This window comes from Desmodus rotundus, chromosome 7 (genome assembly GCF_022682495.2).
Source record: "Desmodus rotundus isolate HL8 chromosome 7, HLdesRot8A.1, whole genome shotgun sequence".
In the NCBI taxonomy this organism is placed as follows: Eukaryota; Metazoa; Chordata; class Mammalia; order Chiroptera; family Phyllostomidae; genus Desmodus; species Desmodus rotundus.
In genome coordinates, this window is record NC_071393.1 from 88,248,334 (window position 1) to 88,269,781 (window position 21,448).

Genomic DNA, 21,448 nt, shown 5'->3' on the forward strand with positions numbered 1-21,448 from the left:
GCGTGTGTGCGATTTTGCCTCTGGCTGAGTCTGCATTCCCCTTTAAGTAGACATGTACCAAAGCTTAACCACATGTAGGCTGTTGATCTGGCCATTTTGCATTATTACCACTTGTTTTCTGGTGATTATTGTTGCCATGTTGACTAGTCAGTCAATAAATAATAAGAAATGTCTGGAAAATCGTGGCATTTAGCCCCTTTGGCAAAATGATGAAATGGGCAACATGCATCTACTTTGTTGCTTGTCTTACTTCTCCCTGTTGTGCCTTCAGGAGTCCAGTGACCTGTTACTCAACCTTGGACATTGCTTGCTGAGCACTCATTCACTCCCAGGCACAGTGCTCTTCCTGGGAGCTGCAGCCTGTTTTAACTGGAACCGAAGCCTTAAGGCAAAGGAAAGGAGGTTCCATAGAGAGACTATAGGCATCCTCAAACAAGGGGGACCTTGCTTACTCTCCTGAAATTCCACCTAGACTATATGACTTCATTCTTATTGGACATTTTTGTTATTCCCTAAAGGACAATTTTTTTGCAGAAAGATCTCAAGGTGGGAAGGCTGGGGCCCTGATGGCTCTGGGAGTTCCTGCCAGCTGATAAATGTGTCTTTCAGCTCCCAAAGAAAGGGGCCCCCTAAACTGACCTTGCTCTTCTCCTCTTACCTCTTGGGCTGCCCCTTCATGGGTGCCTGTCCTTCCTCTCACTCCCCAACAATGGGCTTCTTTCAGTCCCTGCCCCTTCTCTTTGCCATGCCGCTCACCGTGAGCTCATCTATTCTCATGGTTTCATTAACACCTCTTCGCAGATGACGTGCAAGTCGACCTTTGCAGCCGTGACCCTTTCCTGTGCCCCAGACTGCATTTCCACCCGCTGACAGGACATCTCCACTCACGGATCCCGGAGCCCCTCAGCCGCAGTGCACCCGGAGCAGGGCTCTCCATCTGCTCACACCCTTTAAGACGTGCAGGTGCCTCATCCAGGCATCCATTTCAATCAGGGCTCCTGCCAGGCTTTCAAGAGGTCTGGGCTAGAAATTTTGGAGTCAGTTATCAAAAGTCTACCGAAAGTCTGCTGTGTGTCAGGCAGCATGCTTGAGCTCAGGGTGGAGAGATGAATAAAAGTCACCGAGAGACTGGAAGGAAGATGCTCAGTCTAGCGAAGAGGAGGTAGGCAGAAGGAATTCCAGGCAATCCTAGGGAGAGAGGTGAGCAGGCAGCTACGCACGGCAGCATGCAATCAAGGCCGAGAGGAGGATCTCAGTCTTATCTGGTCTTGACTTTCCTTTCCTTTCCATCCCCACTGCCACCATCTTGGTTCAATCCTAACATCACTCACACCTGGATTACTTCAACTGTCTCCTCTCTGCCTCCTTGGTTGTGAATTTTTCTCTGTCACCAGCTAATTTTTCTAAAATACCACTCTCATCAGTTTACTCCAGTTCTCAAGGAAAAAAAACGCCCTGGTGCCCCATCCTTCCTCTGGAGCCTTACTTCAGCACAGAGGTCAGTTCCTGGTGTCAGACTCACTGTGCTCAAATGTCAGTGGTGCTACTCAGTTGCTGTGTGACATTTGGCAAGTTTCTTAACCTCCCAGCATCTCAGTTTTCTCATCTGTAAAATGGGGGTTAATAATGATACCTATTTTATAGAGTTGTAAGGACGGAATGAGTTAATACAGGCAGAAGTTATAGTAAGCACTGAATAAATGGCAATGATTTTTATTGTCCTTTTTTTCATTGCTTTCAAATAGTAGGGGCCTTCAGTTCCTTTGAGGCCTCTTCACAGGCCTTGGGGACCGCTGTCTCTGCATTTCCCATGATGACTCCCTTCCCTGAAACACCAGGCTTTTCTGGTCATGTCCCTCCCGCCCACCTATCAGACCCAGCTCAGTTCCCTGGGTTGTCCCCAGCTTCCTCAGCTCTCGGTGGCCTCTCTGTCATCTGGGCTTAAATTAAAGATATAATAGAGACCCTTAAATAAACTGGACTTCCTCTAGATAGACTGCCCTTCCTTCGAATGGGTAAAGTCACTGTCTGGAAGGTTAAAACCGGCAGCAGTGAACATGAAAACACTATTATCTCCTACCCAGAGTATGGGAACAACTTTCTACCTGCCATCTGCACCTGCCCTGCTCAGCGGTTGGCAAAGCTGTTCTGTGGAGGACCACATAGTAGCTATTTGAGGCATTGCAGGCCATGTGCCTACAACGCAACTCTCAGCTACTCATCTCTGCGGCTGTCCTGAGAGGTAGCCAGAGCCAGCACGCGGCTGTGTTCCCGTAAACGTTTCTTTACAAAAATAGGTGGCGGGCCCAACTTGGTGCACAGGCTGTGGTTTGCGGACCTCTCTAACTGGAACCAGTTTGCCCGACGAACCCCGCTGCTCAGCCAGCCTCCCCGAACTTTCCTCCCCTTAGCAGATTACTTCCTCATTGTTTGCACTCAGTCGGCCTCAGCACATGTTTAAGGGGGCCAGGGTGCCGTGGTGACCAAGAGTGCTCCTTCTCTGACAGCCTTGTTCCTGAGATCAGCCAGAGCAAGGGAGGACGAGCCCAGGGGGCTGAAGACAGTTAAGCAAAAGGAAACCAGAGGTTTTTCTCCTCCCCTTCTTCCTCCCTAACCCACACTCCACTGCCCTCTGCCTTATTCCCAGAGGTAAATAAATATACATTTTATAACCAGCTCAGACAGATTTTTATTATCAAGAAAGGAAATTAAAAGTCTCTTAAGTGTAGATAATATGGAGTTTGCTAGACAAATTGACAATAGCCAGGAAATTTGAAACTGAGGGTTCCAAGCTCCTCCACTGAAGTGCCTTCGGCCTGTCCTGTCTCTGGGCTGGACGGGCTTCAGGCGCGGCGGAGCAGCCCCAACCATGCCGTCTGTGGACCTGGAGTTTCTCTGTAGGCTGTGATGCTTCGCCTATTATTGATTTGGCATTTGGGGGAATCCTTCTACCACAGGGTTGGTGAGAAAGGCAGTCGACTCTCCAAAGAAAGTCCCAATCTCCAAACCCTGGGTTAGTGCAATCTCTCTGTGAGGGAGACGGAGGCGTCTCTCTGGAACTGCCCGGCACACACTCTCCGTCACCCCTTTGGTTGTCCCCAGGGGAGTAATTATAGTTTAAATCGATGGGCACTTGAGAGAAGGTGAACTGTTTGCCCTCCCCTAGCACTTGACATTTTGAACATTGGACAATGAAAGGTGACTTTGTTTATTTATTAAGCTATTATGGCTTCATGCTAAAAGGGTTTCCTGCCAACAACGGAAAGAAATCTCCTTTTTGGGATTAAACCTTTAAGCACAAATTGCTTTGTTACTGGTCAATATTGTGGGGGAGATCCAGTAAAAGCTATATTCAGTCGATAGCACGTACATTTTTTTATATTTCACTGGGTACGTCGAAAGTAAATGCTTTCTCCAGTGTTTCCGACATCTGGTCTTAATATGTGAAAGTCTTTGTTTCATGCACTTTTGATAGACAACATTTTGTGTGTGTGGAGCATTTTGTTATTAGAATCTATGAAATGTTGATGTTAATCTGAGCTGCTCTGGTCTTCGTGGAACACAAGGCCGGTCTGAAACTACCCTTCAGTGCATCTTTGGGAGCGTGTTTTGAGGATCACGCAACATATTTTGACATCCTTCCAAGGGCATCTGACTGTTTTGTGAAAACACTGTGTGTGCTTTTAACCCCGAGGCCCCCTGGGCAGGGTCGCTGCTCGCTTCAAATCTCCCCAGCCAGTGTATCGGGTGCTGTTACAAGGAACATTGGCAAGTTACAAGGCCACAGGTCAGGATTTACCTCCTCTACTCGGTGTTCCTGGGTCCAGAGCAATGAAGGGCTCTGGGAAAAGAGGAGTGAGTTGTATTTTGAAGGGGCCTCCAAACTTTTCTGGATCTGAATGGACTTAAAAACTGAGGCCTGCGTTCTGAGAGGGCGTTTCCCAGCTCAGAGGACAAGCTGCTCTCCAGACTTGGCCAGGCCTGTGTGCAAATGGGCAAGCATGACCTGGCCACACGCAGAGTGATGCCACTATTACCATCAGCGTCCTGTTTAAAAAAATTTTTTTTTAATCCTCACCTGAGGACACTTTTTTCATTGCTTTTTTAAAAAGTAAGGAAGGGAAAGAGAGAAACATCTGTGTGAGAAAGAAACATCAATCGGCTGCCCCCTGTATGCCCCTGGGTCCAGGATCGTATGTGACCGAACCACCCAGACCAGGGATAGAACCCTCAGCCTTCTGTCTTGGGAAGATGCTCCAGCCAACCGAGCCACACCAACAAGGGCACCATCAGCATTTTTAAGGAAAAAAAAATATGTGCTGATGAAAGTAAAATTTAGAAGGTTTATTAAAGTGTAGGGTGGTAGTACCGTTTTCATGGAAGAACTTAGAATGAGGAAGTGTGATAAAGTAGAGGACAGGTGATTTGGCAGACACCAGCATCTCTGACCTGGAGGGTTTGGACCTGGCTAGGGGCAGAGCGAATTAGTGTTAAGAGCAGGACTGTGTCACTGGTCCGGGGCTGGGTGTTCTCACTTACATTCCATCAGCTGGGGATGGAATGGAGAGGAACTAAAAACTAGTACATTAAGAACCTTAGGGATATAGTGATGTGTGGACTTCTCCAGAATGGCCCCCCAAAGCTGCTCCCTTCTCAAGCCTTTTGCCACAGTACCCCTCTCACCCTAAGAGAATGCCAGGGGCTTTCATTTTAAAACCCATGTAATTCTACTTTGAACTAAACATCGGCACTGGAGGTTGATTCACAGATGCTCTCAAGTTCACTGAAAAAAAAATTAAAGAGAAATGCACACAATACAGTAGGAATTTATCATCCCACCTAATAAATTATGGTAGAATTAGAAACGTTGGATAAGAAAAATCTCAGCGCATCCCCAGCCAAATGTTAGTGGTGCCTCAAAAGAGAAAAAGATCCTTTAATCCCCAGGATGAACATTCATTTTGGCAACCACTTATAAAGACATATAAAGTTACAGGGTGCTCTCAGAGTCACGGTGGGTGGCCGAACTTGCTTCAGTTGCACTTACTGGCAGAAGGATCTCTGAGATGTGCTGTCCAGAGAAATGACCGAAGGGAGAATGATGTGCATAGTGAGTTACCATACGTTAAAAAATTAAAAAGCATATCTGTATCTGTATAGGATGTATCTGGAAGGATATATAAAAGCTGGCAAGGCTGCACCCTGAAGATGCGCTGGGTGGCCAGGGTCCGAGCAGGAGAGGGACTGGCTTTCCCCCGTGCAGTCTTGTGCATCCTTTGGAACCTAGATCTTGTGCATGCATTACCATTGCCCCACCCCCACAAATAACCATTCACCCAGCCCTCTGTCCACTCTGTGTAGTACTTTGGAGCCCAGCTTTCTAGAAGAAAACCAAATTTCCCAACCTAACTTAGAGAAACAAATGTTCCTGTACTAGCTCTTCTCTATCCCACGGACCAATCCACAGACACCCCAGTGCCATGATTTTTAATAAAGAAGTAAAATCCTTTAAGGTTTTATATCCTCCCCCTTTTATTTTAGCAACCATGACCCAGAAAAACTGTGAACAGGATGCCACACGTCAGAAACAGGTTTGCCTTTAGGCTGATGGCCTCTGACGTTTACAAGCAGGAGGCTCTAAGTGGAAAGGAGGCGGGCTTGATGGCTAGTGACCCACCTGCAGAGGGGTGAATTTATTTCCAAATGGGCATACCCAGGGACAGGCTCTGCACTGAAGGCCGGGGTTAAGGCATATAGTTAATGAGAAAATAAATAAAAGTGACTTTCTAAAAACGTCATATGGGAGAAGGAAACGAGAATGCAGGGGAAACTGACATTTATAATCCTTTAATATTCCAAATATAATGGCCACCTGACGCAGAACTTTTCGAAGGTTAGAGTGCGTTGGTCATTTTTTTAGTGGCACATCTTTGTCATTAACAAAATAATTTGGAGGAAAAGGCCCTAATGATTTCACCGCAGAGTTTAAATTGCTTGGTTACTGTCTCATTTTCTTCCATAGATCCACAGGGATCTCCTAGGAATGATGCAGGTCCAATGCATTTCCTAGGGTTGGGATTTTTAGGTGTTGCTCCTTTGGGGGCCAGGAAGTACAGAATGGGGTGTGGGGCTGGGGCCGGGCTTCTCACTGTCCGTTCCTGTTCTGCTGCTTCCTAGCTGTGTAGCTTTAGACAAGCCGTGCACGACGTTTGGATTTTAGTTTTCACATCTGTACAATGGGGCTAGCACTACTAACCTGGAAGGGCCGTTACGAGAGATAAGCGTGAAAGTCGCTGTGGAGCACCTGCACGCATTCAGCGCTGAGAAACGTTGGTTCCTTTTCCTTTGTGGAGAACCCCGAGTTAGAAACCACTGTCCCCTCGTGGTGGCAGCCCACTCTCTTTTACCAGCCGCCAGGGTAAGCGTTCCAGGAGCCCGGCCTTCCAGGGAAATCGATGAGTGCTTGCTCGAGGTCCATGATGTGCTGCAGACGGCATCGCCTGTCGGAGAAGAGCTTTCCCCAGAGGAGCCTGAACGTCCCGCGCGCGGAGCGATGCTATTTCACAGTCCCTCAGCAGATGTCAGCAGCAGAGCAAGCATCTCGGGGTCACCGTGGAAGCAGGTTGGTTTAAAAACAACTTTTCCAATTAAAATTTTTTTTTAAAAAAATCAATGCTCCCCTTTGCCATTGTCTTCGGAAATCCCAGAACCCAAACGGTGAGATCTACTGGCCTCTGAGTAGATTCTTGACAGGATTACCACGGGCGCATTTGCATGTTAAAGACGACCCTTCCTTCTCAGTAAGGAAGACATTAGCCCAGAAATGGTTAGGGATTACAGCAACCTTTTTAGAGTTTTCTGCAAGTTTGCCTTGCATTTACCCTCCAGGCAAGAGTGAAATAATAGAAGATGTCCAATGTTTTGCTTCTTTCTGTGAAGTAAATCAAAACCGTGGGAATGTTTCCCCCTGATTGAATTTACTGCTGTCTCCTCGAATATATATTTTGTTGCGTTCAATTAACCCTCTGATTGCGACCACAGACAACTGCAATGAGGTCAAAGAAAAAGACGAAGTTTTCTTTTCAGAGAGAACAGGGATGATTAGAGTTTGTGGCCACGTAATATTTGGAAGTGGATATTGACCCAGGGCTTTGCTTATGATATTTAATATATAAACTGATTCTCCCTCCACTCCTCTCCCTATTCTTGCCTGCCCCACCCACAGGTATGACGGGAGCGGGTCAACTAAGGGGTGGGAATGTCTCCATTATTAACAGACCCTTTCATCCCTAATAGAACGTAACTTTGCCACCAAACTTGACTTCACACTAGCTTGGCTTTTGGATTTTGTATTTACTTTCCTGCTGCTCCTCACACCTTTCCATGGAGGCTCCCATCTGTGGTTTCCTGCCCTTCCTGTGTTTTGGTTGAAAGGAAATAAATAATGCCCTGGGTTTGAGAATTTACAGCTGCTGTCTTTAGGTAGTGAGCTCCCTGTCACTGGAAGTATTTATTCACCATTGTTTCTCAGCCATGGCTGCACACTGCGATCATCTGAGAAGCAGACAACAACGAGGGTGACCAATCTTGTCAATTCGCCAGAGACTCTCAGTTTTAGTACTGACCATCCCACGTCCTGGGGAGCCTTTTGTTCCTGGCAAGCCAAGATGCTCAGTCACCTTACCTCCGCTTTCCTTTCCCAGAGATTCTGGTTTGAATGAGCATTGGGATTAAAAACCAAACCAAAACAAAACAAACCAAAACAAAACAAAACCCTTCCCAGGTGATTCCAATATGCAGCTAAGGCTTAGAACCATTGACCTTGAAACCAAATGACCGTGGTCAGAAATGCTATGAAGGGCTCTTGGATACGCTGTAGAAGAGTGGCTTTGCTGGTTTTCTGTAGCTGTCAGAACCTCCAGCTGGGGATGTAGAGTTGTAACTAACGCAACAGGCCACGTTACCCTCATATAGCCAGGCCTAGGGCTGGGATTAGGGGGAGGCAAGGGGGCCACTTGCCTCATGCACAGAACTTAAGGGGCACCAAAACCCACAGTAATTAATGTAGCTAAAACTATTTTAATACAATATTTAAAAAATCAAAATTCATCCAAAACAATCCATGCTGAACAAAATATCGAGCTCTTAAATAAAGGCAAGGTCAGAAATGGCACTGTGCAAAGCTATACTGGTGCCTGAGGCAAAGGGAAAATTTTAATCTTTTATTTAGCATGAGTTTTTTTGCATGAATTTTGATTTTTTGATGTATATTTTATATTGTGAAGACTGAGGTTTTCGGTACCCCTTAAATTTTACACTTGAGGAGCGTGGTTCCCTTGCCTTACTCTACTGCCGGCCCTGGGAAGGGTGCACCCTGGTTCATCCAACCAGAGAGGGGCCCGGTGGGCTCACAGGTGGGCAGAGCTCTCTCAGTCCACTGTCTTCAGAAGGACGTAGGCTTCCTAGAAGGAGGGAAGTGGTGGCGGGCGGGTCTGAGAGAGTGCAATTCACACGGGCCGTGGGGGGAGCCGAGGCCTGCGGTCCTCAGCACACTAGCCAGATCTGGGCGGCACGGCCCACTCAGATCCCTAGCTAAGGCAATGTTGCTGCCTTCTCACAGTCTCTGCTCTTACGATTTACCTTGCTTACCTCATTAATCAGTTACTTCAGTACGTATCTTAGAGCCTGCTGTGTGCAGCAGGCAGGTGCAACAGATAATGTGTGAGCAGATAAAGTATTTTCCCACTAAGGGTCTATAGGGGTGTCAAACTCATTTTCACCGGGGGCCACATCAACCTCGAGGTTGCCTTCAAAGGGCCGAGTGTAATTTTAGGACTGTATAAATGTAACTACTCCTTCACAGTTAAGATAGAGCTCGGCACTGCTGTCGGGGAGAAACAAGGTGCCGGACTGGATAAAACAAGGTAGAGCTGGATTCGGCCCGCGGGCCTTGTGTTTGCCACCTGGGGTCTAGTAGGAGACAGGACAAATATACAGAAAGCCATAAGACATGATAGGAAGGGACAGTGATATGAAAGGGGTGAGCAGGAAAGGAACTATTTCTCTGGCTGGAGGATCTCACACGGAAGTAATATCAGAGATGGGGCAGTGAGAAAGGCTGGGCATTTATTTGAGTGGAAGCCACAGAGGCTGGGGGTTTGTTGGGACGTGTATGGGGAAACAGAGGCAAGCAAGTCGTTGGCTGGACTGTGGGGTTTTGAAGGGAACAGTGGTCCGAAGTTTGAAAAGATGTGCAGTGGCCGGGTGGGTGGGGGGCAGCATGGACTCTGTCACTTGAGCAGCTTTGTCCCTGAGAGTGTTTGAGCAGAGAAGTGGCATGATCACATGTATAGGTTCAATCAGCTGTGAGCAGAGCCAGGCCCTCTGCTGGCTTGTCCACGCCCCAGTACCACGGTTTCCCAGCTGACAGGTGAGCCCCCAGTGAGGGCAGCCAACCAGCTTCAGGTAAGAAGGCTCTTTATCTTTCCTCCTCAGGATTTGAACAATTCAGTATGTTTATGTTGAGCACGCTTCTGTTCCAGGCATTGGGCCAGGCTTGGGGTCCAATGTGAACTAGATTTCATGCCTGTCCCAGTCTAGTGGGAGAGAGCGTCGGCTGTTTTGGCTGCACTGCAGTGTGGTCATCCCAGTGTGGGGGAGCACAGCTGGTCCCTAACTAGGGCTGGAGGTAGAGATGAAGGGGGAAGGGTCGGGAAGGATTTGGAAAAAAGACTAACGACTTAGCCAAGACCCAGAGGCTGAGTAGTTATTCAGCGAAGGTAGCGGGGAAGGAAAGCGCAGGGCAGCCGAGCAGAAGGACCAGCAGCAGAAGCCAGGTGCTGAGAGGGCAGGACATGTGGGAACCTGCAAGCAGCTGAGTGGAGATGGAGCCCAGGGTCCGGGACAGATGCTGAGTCTTGTCTCCAAGGACCAAGGACTTCCACTTTCTCCTGACGGCGCGGGGCCTGTTAGTGGGTTTAAGTGTGGGAGAGACTGGATCGGACTTGCCTTTTGGAAAGAGGACTTTGGGCAGGGTGACGATAGCTTGGGTTGGAGGAAGTGGCTGGAGCCAGTGGCTTTTGCCAGGCCAGAGACAGCAGTGGTTAGAGCCAGGGCGGGAGGCAGGAGCTGGGGTGCAGGCCGAAGCAGCAGGGCTTGATCTGGGGCTGGGGGGGAGGCAGAAGGGAGCGCCAGAGCCTGACACCTACTAAATTTAATATGAGACCTCTGCGCTAAAATGTTTTCTTTGAGGATTTTATTTGATTTATTTAAAAAAAACGTATTTATTTATTTTGAGAGAGGGGAAGGGAGGAGAAAGAGAGGGAGAGAAACACCTGTGTGAGAGAGAAACACCGATTGGTTGCCCCTTGCACGCGCCCCAACCAGGGCCTGAATTCCCAACCCAGGCAAGTGCCCTAACTGGGAATACAACTGGCAACCTTCGCGTTATGGGGTGATGCCCAACCGACTGAGTCACACCAGTCAGAGGGTTTTCTTTGAGGATTTTAGAACAATTTAAAATTAATCCTCTGCTCCTTCCAAACCTATTGAGTCTTCATGTGATTTGACCCCAAATTGTAATTTTGCTGTTTGCTGGTTCTAGTGTTGGACACGCCCACCGGGACACTGTCAGTGCTACAGAAGGGACACTGGAGAGCAGTCCCCACCTCCTTGGGAGGATGAAGACATTTACAGTGTTGTGCAACCACTGTCATTAGCGATTTCCAGAACCTTTTCACCATCCCGAATGGAAACTGTATACCCACTAAACAATGCGGGCAATGGGATTTTCAAAAGCTTTAGAGCTGACTCCAAAGGTGCTCGTCTAGACTGCTCGCTCACTGCATTTCATGTCCCATCACAGCTCTGAGCCCTTCTAAGGTGGAGCCTGACTTTGGCCCCTGAAAGACCCTTGTGTCATTACTTCCGTATCATTTGTCATCCAGCAACAAAAGAATCCATAGACTTTTAGCCCTGAAATAGTTTTTTAAATGAGAGAAACAAATAGTAAAATATTGAAACTTTAAAATGTCCCTCTTTTTTGCGGTACAATAGGAGCAGCTGTGGGCCAGTTACTACGACAATGGAGTTCAACGATCTGAGGTCTTATTAGCTGTGCGTTCTCAAGCAAATCGAATTCTTAGGGTCTCGGTTTCTTCACCTGAAACACAGAGAATTTAAAAAGGACATATGTACATCCATACATATCTGAGTTAGAACAGAGAAAGTTTTCCCAGATCTCCCTTCTTTCAGGGGATTACCAAAGCTTTGTTCATTTCACACTCCTTTGGGTTGCTAAGTCACCAAGCTGCCAGGCACTAGAATAAGAGCATCTTCCCTCCTCTGTCCCTCTCCCCTCCTCTTCCCCCAAGCAGGGCCTCATCCCCTGCCTGAAGGACCTGGCCCGTGGGTCACACCACGAGCAATCATGCTCTTGTTCCCACAGATATCCATTAAATGAAACATTCTTTTCGTTGCCCTCTCCACTTACTCTGAACTCTCAACCAAGTACAGATCTTTCCTAAACCAGGATCAATTTTGTTTGGGCTGAGATGATTCTGGTAATTTATACACAGTCTGAACCTCCAGGAGGAAATGTCAGCATGTTACTAATCTATTCAAAATATATGCCATCACATACATTTTCCAATTTATAACAGCACATGTCAGCTGGTTAAATCGCTGCGTGGCGCCTGGGGCTGCGTGTGCACTCATGCGGGTTTTTACTGTGTGGGAGTCAAGGTAAATTTTGCTTGGAGACTTGCAGATACTTTTTGTTCGTGATGGTCTAGCTTTGATGTACATCAAAATTAATTTGGTTACGTGATTAAACCAAATGTTTTCTTTTTCCCGTGGGGACTTTGGAATGTATAATGCTGATAAATACCAGTAATTTAAGATTGAGCATCAGGCTACTATTTCTGTTTTGTAGCTAGATGTTCCATTTATGAGACACCAATGAGAACATGGAGTCGCATTACTAAATATACTTCAAAATTGCTGAATATGTGATATGTGTGTGGGGAAGTAAATGTGAAGGGTCCACAGGGAGGACGTCCTGAAGGGCCTGAAATCCCAGGCCAAATATTGGTGTTTTATTCCCTGGACCAGGGTCCACAGACTACAATACCTACTGTGGCTGGGCCGCGGTGAGGGAGGCGGCAGCCAAATGAAGGGGTCCCATATAATAAATGGCAGCTTTGATTGTACTTTTTCAAATCTGACACAATTTTCCTATAAAAGGTATAGAAAAAAATGTCACAGTTATGAAGAGCTATGCATTCTCACGTTTGTCTTTAAATGTGGCCTTTGCCCTGGCTGGGTGGCTCAGTTGGTTGGAGCGTGATCCCGTATGCCAAAAGGTTGTGGGTTCGATCCCTGGACAGGGCATGTAAGGGAGGCAATTGGTTGATGCTTTTTTCTTTCCCACATTGATATTTCTTTCTCTCTAAAATCAATAAACAAATCCTTGGGAGAGGATTAAAAAAATAATAAATGTGGCCCTCATAAACTCTTTATTTGTTCTACTCTTTAAAAACATTTTATTGAATTTATTGGGGTGACATTGGTTAATAAAATTATATAGGTTTCAAGTGTGTCTGTATATTGTATTGTGTGCTCCCCATCCAAAGTCAAGTCTCCTTCCCTCTCCATTTATCCCCCCTTTACCCCCTTCTAGCTCTCCTCACCCCCTTTCCCTCTTGTAACCACCATACAGTTGTCTGTGCCTGTGAGTTTGTTTGGGTTTTTTTTTTTTTTTTGCTTAATCCCCTCACATTTTTCACCCAGTCCCCCTCCAACTGGCCTCCCCTCTGACAGACATCAGTCTGTTTTCTGTACCTATGAGTCTGTTTCTATTTTGTTTGTTAGTTTATTTTATTCATTAGATTCTCCATATAAGTGAAATTATATGGTATTTGTCTTTCTCTGACTGACTTATTTTATTTAGCATAATATCTCCAGGTCCATTCACACTGTTACAGAAGGTAAAATTTCCGTCTTTTTTATGGCCAAGTAGTATTCCATTGTGTAAATATAACATACAACATAATAAAGGCCATATATGACAAATTCATAGCCAACATCATATTCAGTGGGCAAAAACTAAAAGCGTTTCCCTTAAGATTAGGAACAAGTCAGGGATATCTGCATTCATCACTCTATTCAACAAAGTACTGGAATCCGACAAGAAGAAATAAAAGGCATCCATATGGAGAAGAAGGAAGTAAAACTGTCACTGTTTGCAGATGACATGATATTGGATATAGAGAACCCTCAAGATTCTCCCAAGAGACTACTATAACTGATCAATGAATTCAGTAAAGCAGCAGCATACAAAATATATATCTAGAAATCAGTTGCATTTTTATACATGAATAATGAACAATCAGAAACAGAAACTAAGAAAACAGTCCCATTTACAATTGCATTGAAAAATACCTAGGAATAAATTTAACTAAGGATATAAAAGACTTGTACTTGAAAAATTATTTGTTCTACTCTCGATTGAGGTAAAGAGAAATACATTTCTACTATACAAAAATCAGTGTCCATGGGATCACATGTGGCAACCCACTCTCACTTCAACGTGAGGAAGGCTATGGGGAGAGGTGGTGACTGTGGCTGAGGCACCAACCAGTCCCCGCCTAACGGGGGCCTGTCTCTGTGTAGCTCCATCTGACGTTATTGTTCTGGGGAACATACGCTCCATGTGGATAACTCTGAATTTTAGAGAAATGTCAGAAACGCACTTGCTGTGACATGTTTTGTTTTAAATATTGGCCCAGTAGCTAATGAAAAATGTACACGCAAAACACACACAAACAGAACACACTTGTGTAGGCTGGGTTCCATCTGGAAACTCCATTTTTAGAGCACTGCCAACACCCAAGAGCTTTGACGGCGTAAGCGATGTGACCAGTTACATTTCAGGAGGATTTATATCCAACTGCATATTAATAGCAAGGGTGCTAATTGGTTAAAGTAGTCTCACTGGCCTCTTTACTTTTAAGCATTTTTAACAGATTGCCACATCGTGTTAACTATACCCCAGAAGCTGTTTTAAAGGCTTGGCAAGCATTACTCGTTCTAATAGATACATATGATATATACTATCACTATCCTTGTTTCATAGATAAAAACTGAGGCATAAAGTCACAAAGCTAGTAAGAAACAGGGCTGGGTTAAGAACCCGGTCTGGTTCCAGAATGTGGCATTTAACCACTGTGCTCTGTTGCCTTTTGAGAATAACTAAAACTTGTTAATATGCATTCAGAAGATTGTGTGGGGGCAGGAGGTGAGAGAGAGACACAGAGAGAGAGGGAATGGTGAGTATAACTTATTGATATGTGATTAGATTGTGGTTGAGGAAAACATGGAGAAAGGAATCTGTGTTGGTTAAATAGCATTGCTAAAGGACAAAAAATTTCTCTGTGGAAAATCCAAGCTATTGATAAAAAATGTAAGTAATAATGTACTCTGTGAGGACTCGGAAGGGAGGGAGAATGAAAGTCCTAAAGATTTCCCCAGATCCGGACACTCCATTGAGCCCTTGATGGTGGTTCACTCTCGTGTGGTGTGGTGTGGGAGTGAGGAGAGACCAATGAACTGTCTCTTTGGTTTCCATGGGGAAGAGTGTCCTGAATGCCCACGGGCTATGTGGCCCCTTTCTTCAGCACTTACGTCCCCCCACCAAGATGAAAGCTTTTCCCTGGCTGATGCCCAGGCAAGCAGAATGCCCACTTTCCTTGGGGCCACAGAGTGAGAGATAATCGCAAACACGGGCTCTAAGATGCTAAGGAGACATGACAGCTGAACGCAACATGGGACCTCGGACTGGTTCCTCCACCAGCAAATGACAATTAGTGGGACAATTGATGAAATTTGAACGAGGTGTGTAGTGTAAATAATAAGCATCGCGGTGATGTTAATATTCTGATTTGATCCTTGTACTGGGGTTGTGTACGATGTTCACTTTTAGGGACTCCAGATGAGAGGTACACGTGCATTATTGTTGAAGATTTTTGTAAGTCTAAAATTATTTTAAATGAAAAATTTAAGAAATAAAACAGAGTATAAAATAACAGGCTCTTGTGAGGGGCAACTGCGCGAGTGAAGGGCGGCCATTGGCTGTGCATGGGGAGCCGGCCCCGGGAGGCTCTGCTGCTGCTGTGCCGTGAGCCCCATTTGCAGGGGCCCAGGTGCTGTGCCCTTGCCCTAATTTTCCAAAGGGCTTTGGTTTACCTAAAAGCGATTCAGGGGACTCATTTTGCTCTGATTTAACTTACATGTTGATGAAGGCTATTAGGAGGCCCCACCCTTGGATGCTGTGGTGAGGCAGGGGGGCACAGACAGGGGAGGCTTTGGGGGCTGGACGTGAAGGCTCAGGTGGTCTGGGTCCAAGTGAAAGTGTATCTGGCTCGGTTGGCTAATGGAGTGCGCACTCCGCAGTCTAATAACCGAGTCACCACAGACAGATTCCAAATGTGCAAAGAATTCAAATACAAGGAAATACACTTAGCATTAAACAAGTAAACTAAACCCAATCTTAGTTTTCTTTAATGATTCAGAAGGCCTTCCAGACTGTACAGCACCAGCATAATCGGCATCCGTGGACATTAATAACCCACAGAAGTCTTGGCTCTCGTCCTTCTCTGCAGAGAACAGAGTGTCTCAGTTCCTTCTGACCGTGCGGTTCTTTTCCATGTGGAAATACCTCACAAAGTAAAAATCCATTTGGGGACTTTCAGTACAAAGGGGATGATAGTGACTAAAAAGAGTAGTAGCCTCAAACCTTATACAGATGGTCCTCAACTTACAATTGGCTTGGTTCCGATAAGCCCTCTAAGTTGAAGATATAGTAAGTCAGGAAGGCATTTGGTACACCTAAGCTACTGAGCCTCGTAGCTCAGCCTGGCCTGCCTGAGACGCGCTCAGGACACTTACATTCGCCTGCAGCTGGGCAAAGCCATCTGGCTGCTGCTGCCCAGTGTCACGAGGGAGTATCGTACCATAAGATTGTGAGCCCAGGAAAAGATCAAAATTCAAAATTCAAAGTATGGTTTCTACTGTATATGTATTGCTTTCACAGCGTTGTAAAGTTGAAAAATCAAAAGTTGAACCGTTGTAAGTCGGGGACCATCTTATTTATTTATTAAAAGCATTTATTTATTGCTTTGTATAATTTGGAAGAATTTGTATATGTCAGTTATTAGAAGTATAGATTTGAGATCAAAAGGGTAGTAATAGTGCCCTAAGCAGAATAGGAAGAAAAGATGAACCGCTTGGACTTCTCCATGTGTTAGGAAAGGCCCCGGTTCACTTCGCCTGGGAACAAGAGAAGGCTGAGGTCCCTGGGACACCCGGCCCACTCAGCGTCCTGAAGTCTGGTTCAGGCAGATTTGTCCTTCTCTTGCACAAGAGTCAAGACAATATGGGGAGAGAGGCAGAGAGAGTTCCCTCTCTTGTGCACTATCAAAACTCTCTACCTGTACTTTTGCTTTAAGTCCTGTCCCAAGTGGCTTGTTCTTTATTTGCAATATGGTTGCTCCTGATAATTTTTCAAGCTGGACCACAGCTCCTAGCTTTGGTAGGTCACAGATCAGCTGCCCCAGTGCTACATGGGCTGTGGCCAGGGGTGCAGGGTTACATGCATCCTAACTACTTTAGAAAAGAGTTCCCCTGTTTTCCCAGTGGTCCTCTTGCCAGGAAAAGTGCTCCCAGCTTCTAGCCTTGGAGCTTTTCTTACGAGAACCCCCTCTGGATAACGTATTTCCTCCTTGTTATTCATTTCAGTCCCTTCAAAATGAATGAAATCATCCTGCCTTTACATTTTTATTTGTCCAACTTATTTTACCAAATCATTTTCTGGCATTTATAGGGTATTTTTTCCTCTAGAGAAAAATTGGGGCATCCTTGGAGTGCACATGTAAATAACCCCTCTCCCAGGCTTCAGCAATCTAAGTGCAAATTAAGTCACATTAATGTCAATAACACTGACTTCCTGTTCTCCCTCCCCTTATGCTCATAAGAGTCCCCCAGTCTCCTACAAAGCCTCTCCAAATATTTTTGCGACTCTACAAAGAGAAGCCCCTTGAGGCCACAAACCAGCCGGCAGTTTGTATTCACCATGAGGCTCCGGCCCTGGCCGTCTCCCTGCTGCTCCTTAATCAGTGTCTTTGGCTGGTGGCGATGCCAGCCTCTGCACCCAGAGCCTTCTGCTCCCACAGTCACCTGTGGGTGGTTTGCAAGTGGAAGAGGAGGGAGAAGAGCCCTTTCCTCTGCTTGGTGCTACATTTGTCACCTGGACCCCAAAGTGGCCCTGCTTTTGTTATGTCTCAGGCAACAGCTTCTCTTCTCTTCTGTCCTAACTTCTTTCTCCCTCTGGAGTCCCATGTGACCTGGTAGGGAATGGGCCCCTTGTGACAATCCTTGTTCTCATCTCTCTCCTTTCCCTTTGGACACCCTGCCTTCAGCAACAATAAAAGCTCCCTTCCTCCTGCTCCAGCCCCAGACCAGAACTCTCCACTCAGATCAAGTCGTATACACTCACATGGGGTCCCCTGGCTCAGCAGGACCACAAAGGGCAAATCTTGGGATTCCTGACTGAATGACCTAGAAAACTATCTAATCAGCAAGAGATCCCCTTAAATGTAGACAGATTCTTGAATTGAAGTATGAGAAGTCGTGAAGTAACATTTTTATTGATTTAGAACTAAAGATCTAATCAAATGAAGATTTTCTTCTTTTTGAAACTCACAAAGAGTCCTTTTAGTTAACTGTATTCTCTTTGTTTTCCTTTTATTTTTTTTATTTTGGTAAAACGTACATAACATAAACCTTACCTTTTTAACCATTGTTAATGTACAGGCCAGTAACATCGAGTGCCTTCGCATTGTTGCGCAACCATCCATCGTGAGAACTTTTTCATCTTCCCAAACTGAAACAGCACTCTCGTTAAACAACAGCTTCCCCTCCCCTTTCCTCCCAGTACCTGGGAACCACCATCCTGCTCTCTGTCTCTATGCCTGGCTACTTCACCGGGCATAACGTCTTCAGAGCTCATCTACATCGTAGCCTGTGTCAGAACTTCCTTCCTCTTTAAGGCTGAATAATATCCCCCTGTATGCATGGACAACACTTTGTTCATCCGCTCATCTGTCCAGGGATGTTTGAGTTGCTGCCACCTTTTGGCTGTTGTGAATCACATTCATAATTTAAAAATTTCTAGTAGCAACATTAAAAAAGTAAAAAGAAACAGGTAAGATTAATTAAAATATATGCTTTATTTAACTGAATGCAGCTAAAATGTTACCATTTCAACATGTAATCAATGTGAAACATTTACTAATACGTTAAACTCTTTTTCATATGGAGTCTTTGACGTCTGATGTGTATTTTGCACTTATAGCCCAGCTCCATTTAGATTAGCTACACGTGGCCACCGACTACTCCATTCGAGAGTCAGATCTGGCTCATCACAGGAGTGGAGTCAGGATCCTAACGGTACCTTCGTTCCATGTCCTTGGACTGTCTCTGTCTGAGAGAGCCAGTGTCTCAAACGAATCTTTGGCAAAGAACAGATTGCTGTCAGTTCTCAGCTGGTTGCTCAGACAAGTGCCTGGAGTCCTGAGGTTCTGTGGCTCCAAATGTTTTAGCTCTGTGTTCGAGCAGTTGAGCTGACATTTCGAGAATGGAGATTGATTAGCATTCTCCCGGGCAGATGCATACGTGCTATCATTTATATAGTTCAAGTACATCATATATTCAATGCATTCAAGGCACCAAATATATTTTACTTCTGTATATGATCCAACATACTGATTCTACTTCCTATGGATATGTGTGTGCATCTGAAGATAATACTGTACCACAAACACTTGTTTAGTCATGAATTCAGTGACTATTAACTAAGCTCCTTTGATGGGCCAAGCCCACGTGAGGCACTGGGGGTCCATCCCCAAGGAGATGTACGCAAACTTGGTTCTTAAGGGCCTTGCACTGCAGGTCACGATGGTCCCCCTGCTGCCAGCCTACTTGAAATTGGCTGACATGGGGAGAGGATGCTCACCCCTCTCAGCTTGGGCAAACCTCTGTAGTTCTTTCCTCCCTTCCAACTGGAGAGGGGATTCCATTCTCTGGATTGATCGACCCAGTGGAAAAAGTAAAACTGACTCTTTGGAACCTCATGGGTCATTGTGCCATGTAAGTGATGTGGGAACTTGGGAACTGATGCTGATAAAGGTAAGAGTAAATTGCTATGGAAATTACTAAAAACTAAAGCCCACTCAGTGACAGTGGGGCGGCCAGGGCAGGTTTTCTCCACGTCACCCAAATCCCCCAGTAGGAGGCCTGGGCTTTATTTCACACGAGTCTCCTGTTTGCAGCTAATGAGGGCCCGAGTGGCATATCCACGTCCTGATATGCATGGTTCCTACGGAGAGGTTCACTAATCTGTGGCATCCGGGCGCCAGTTGATTCTGAGTCTGATTTCTTCCCTTTGTTTATACAAAAACCATGGGCACGATGCCTGGAAATGCCTTCAGTCCTCTCCTTCATCCCACTGTTTCCATTCACAAGAGCATCAGACTGGTGGGAGCTTGAACACATGGGCCACTCCTGGGCGTGGATTTCTTGGTGCCTCCTTTGATGGAAGTTGTGGAGCTGTACCCCACTTTCCTTAGGGAAAATTCCTTAAAATCAGTGGGTTCTTGCCAGATACCTCACTGTAAGAGAAATGCTTCCACTCAACTAGTTTCTAGAGTTGGAGATGAAAACCGTGCGGATCTGGATGGAGGGTATTGTCCTTCCCCTCAGGGCACAGTGCTGGGGAATTTCAGGTCAGAATTCAGTAGAGGTTCCAGCTTCTTTGTTGGTTCCTGTTATATGTAGGGGGCCAGTTCAGAGCACTAGTCCTGGAGGTGGCCTGAGAAAAGCCAAAATTGTCTCTGCCGTGGTTTCTTCCCACCGCCGTCACCCAGCTCAAAGAACTGGCCCCTCTTTCCTTTGCCCAACCAACCAGCTTCTCCTGTTGCTCCCACACAGTGTTTGTCAATCCTGGGCCTTTTCTGCACAATTTTCTTTGTTGAGCATGTTTTCCTGTTTTCCCAAAGCCAGCTCTTCTGCCACCACTTTGTCACCATGCCAGTCCCAGACCCTCAGAGTCACTTGTGGAATTTGGCTTGTCAAACTTTTTCTTTCATTTCAATTCTACCCTCCCCCCCGCCCCCCAAAAAAGAAGGCAGAAAGATGAGAGGGAGAGATTCTGTTTGATTCTATATTGGAAAATGTAACTCTTTTTCATCCTGAGGCAAACTGTTTTTCTATGAGGACTCTCCCCTCCCAGCCACCCCCTCTTTCAGATGTGAACCTAGGTCATTTCTAATGTGCAATCCTGATTCTCTAGCTGTTGGAACTTTACATAGGTTAACTTATTCAGTTTTCCAAAGGTGTTAATCTTATTATCAACTGAATTTTATAGGGAGGCATCCCAGCTGTGAGATGAAGTGGTTTGCTAATGGTTAGGCAGTGCGTAGGCATCGGCACCGGGCTGGTGACAGTTCTGTTGCTGGCCCGGGCTTGGTGAATGAAGGACAGGCCCCCGTTTCCCCTCCAGCTGGGCACAAGCATACACAGCCCTCTGTTCTCATCCCAGTCTTCCGTCTGATCCTGTGCCTCCTGTGCTCTTTCTCGTTACAGCAAAGTGTCTCCACTTCATGGGACAATTATAGGAGGGAGGGACACACGGAGGAGCCATTGCTCCGTCTGAGAAAGGCCAGGCTTCTAGGTAGGCAACGGAGGCTGTTGGCTCTTTCATGTGATTTTAGGAACACGGGAATCTTCTCTACCTGCTGGCGATTTCGCCACAAAGTGTGAGATTGGGTTAGGGGTCCCCTGTGGACTTTGGGCTGCACCTTTCAGGTGTGCAAGCCTTCAGCTGTGTCTCCATCCTTCTAGCTTTAAGTTTTCTCAGGTCAAAAATGAAAAATTTTGATTAAGTCACCGTGTTTTTAAAAATTGTGAATATAACTCACATACTCTGAAATTCACTCTTTTACAATAAAAATACAGTTTAGTGATTTTGGGTATCTTTACAGTGTTGTGGAACTGTCACCACTACTTAAATCTGACAGATTCTCATCACCCCTAAAAGAAATCTTGCGCCTGTTGGCAGTCATTCTCAATTCCCCACTCTTTGCAGCAGCTGATCTGTGGATTCGCCTATTCTAGATATTTCATATAAATGAAATTACGTGATATGTGGTCTTTTGTGTCTGATTTAACTTAGGATATATTTTGAAGATTCATTCATGGTGTAGCACTGATCACTGATTTTTAAACTTTCTTTTGAAAAGCAAGATGCTCTGAACAGAAATCGTGGGTGAAACCCCAATATATAACACAGACAGAAGCAGAGGTGACCCAGTGGAAGGTGGGCAGAACCTCCTTG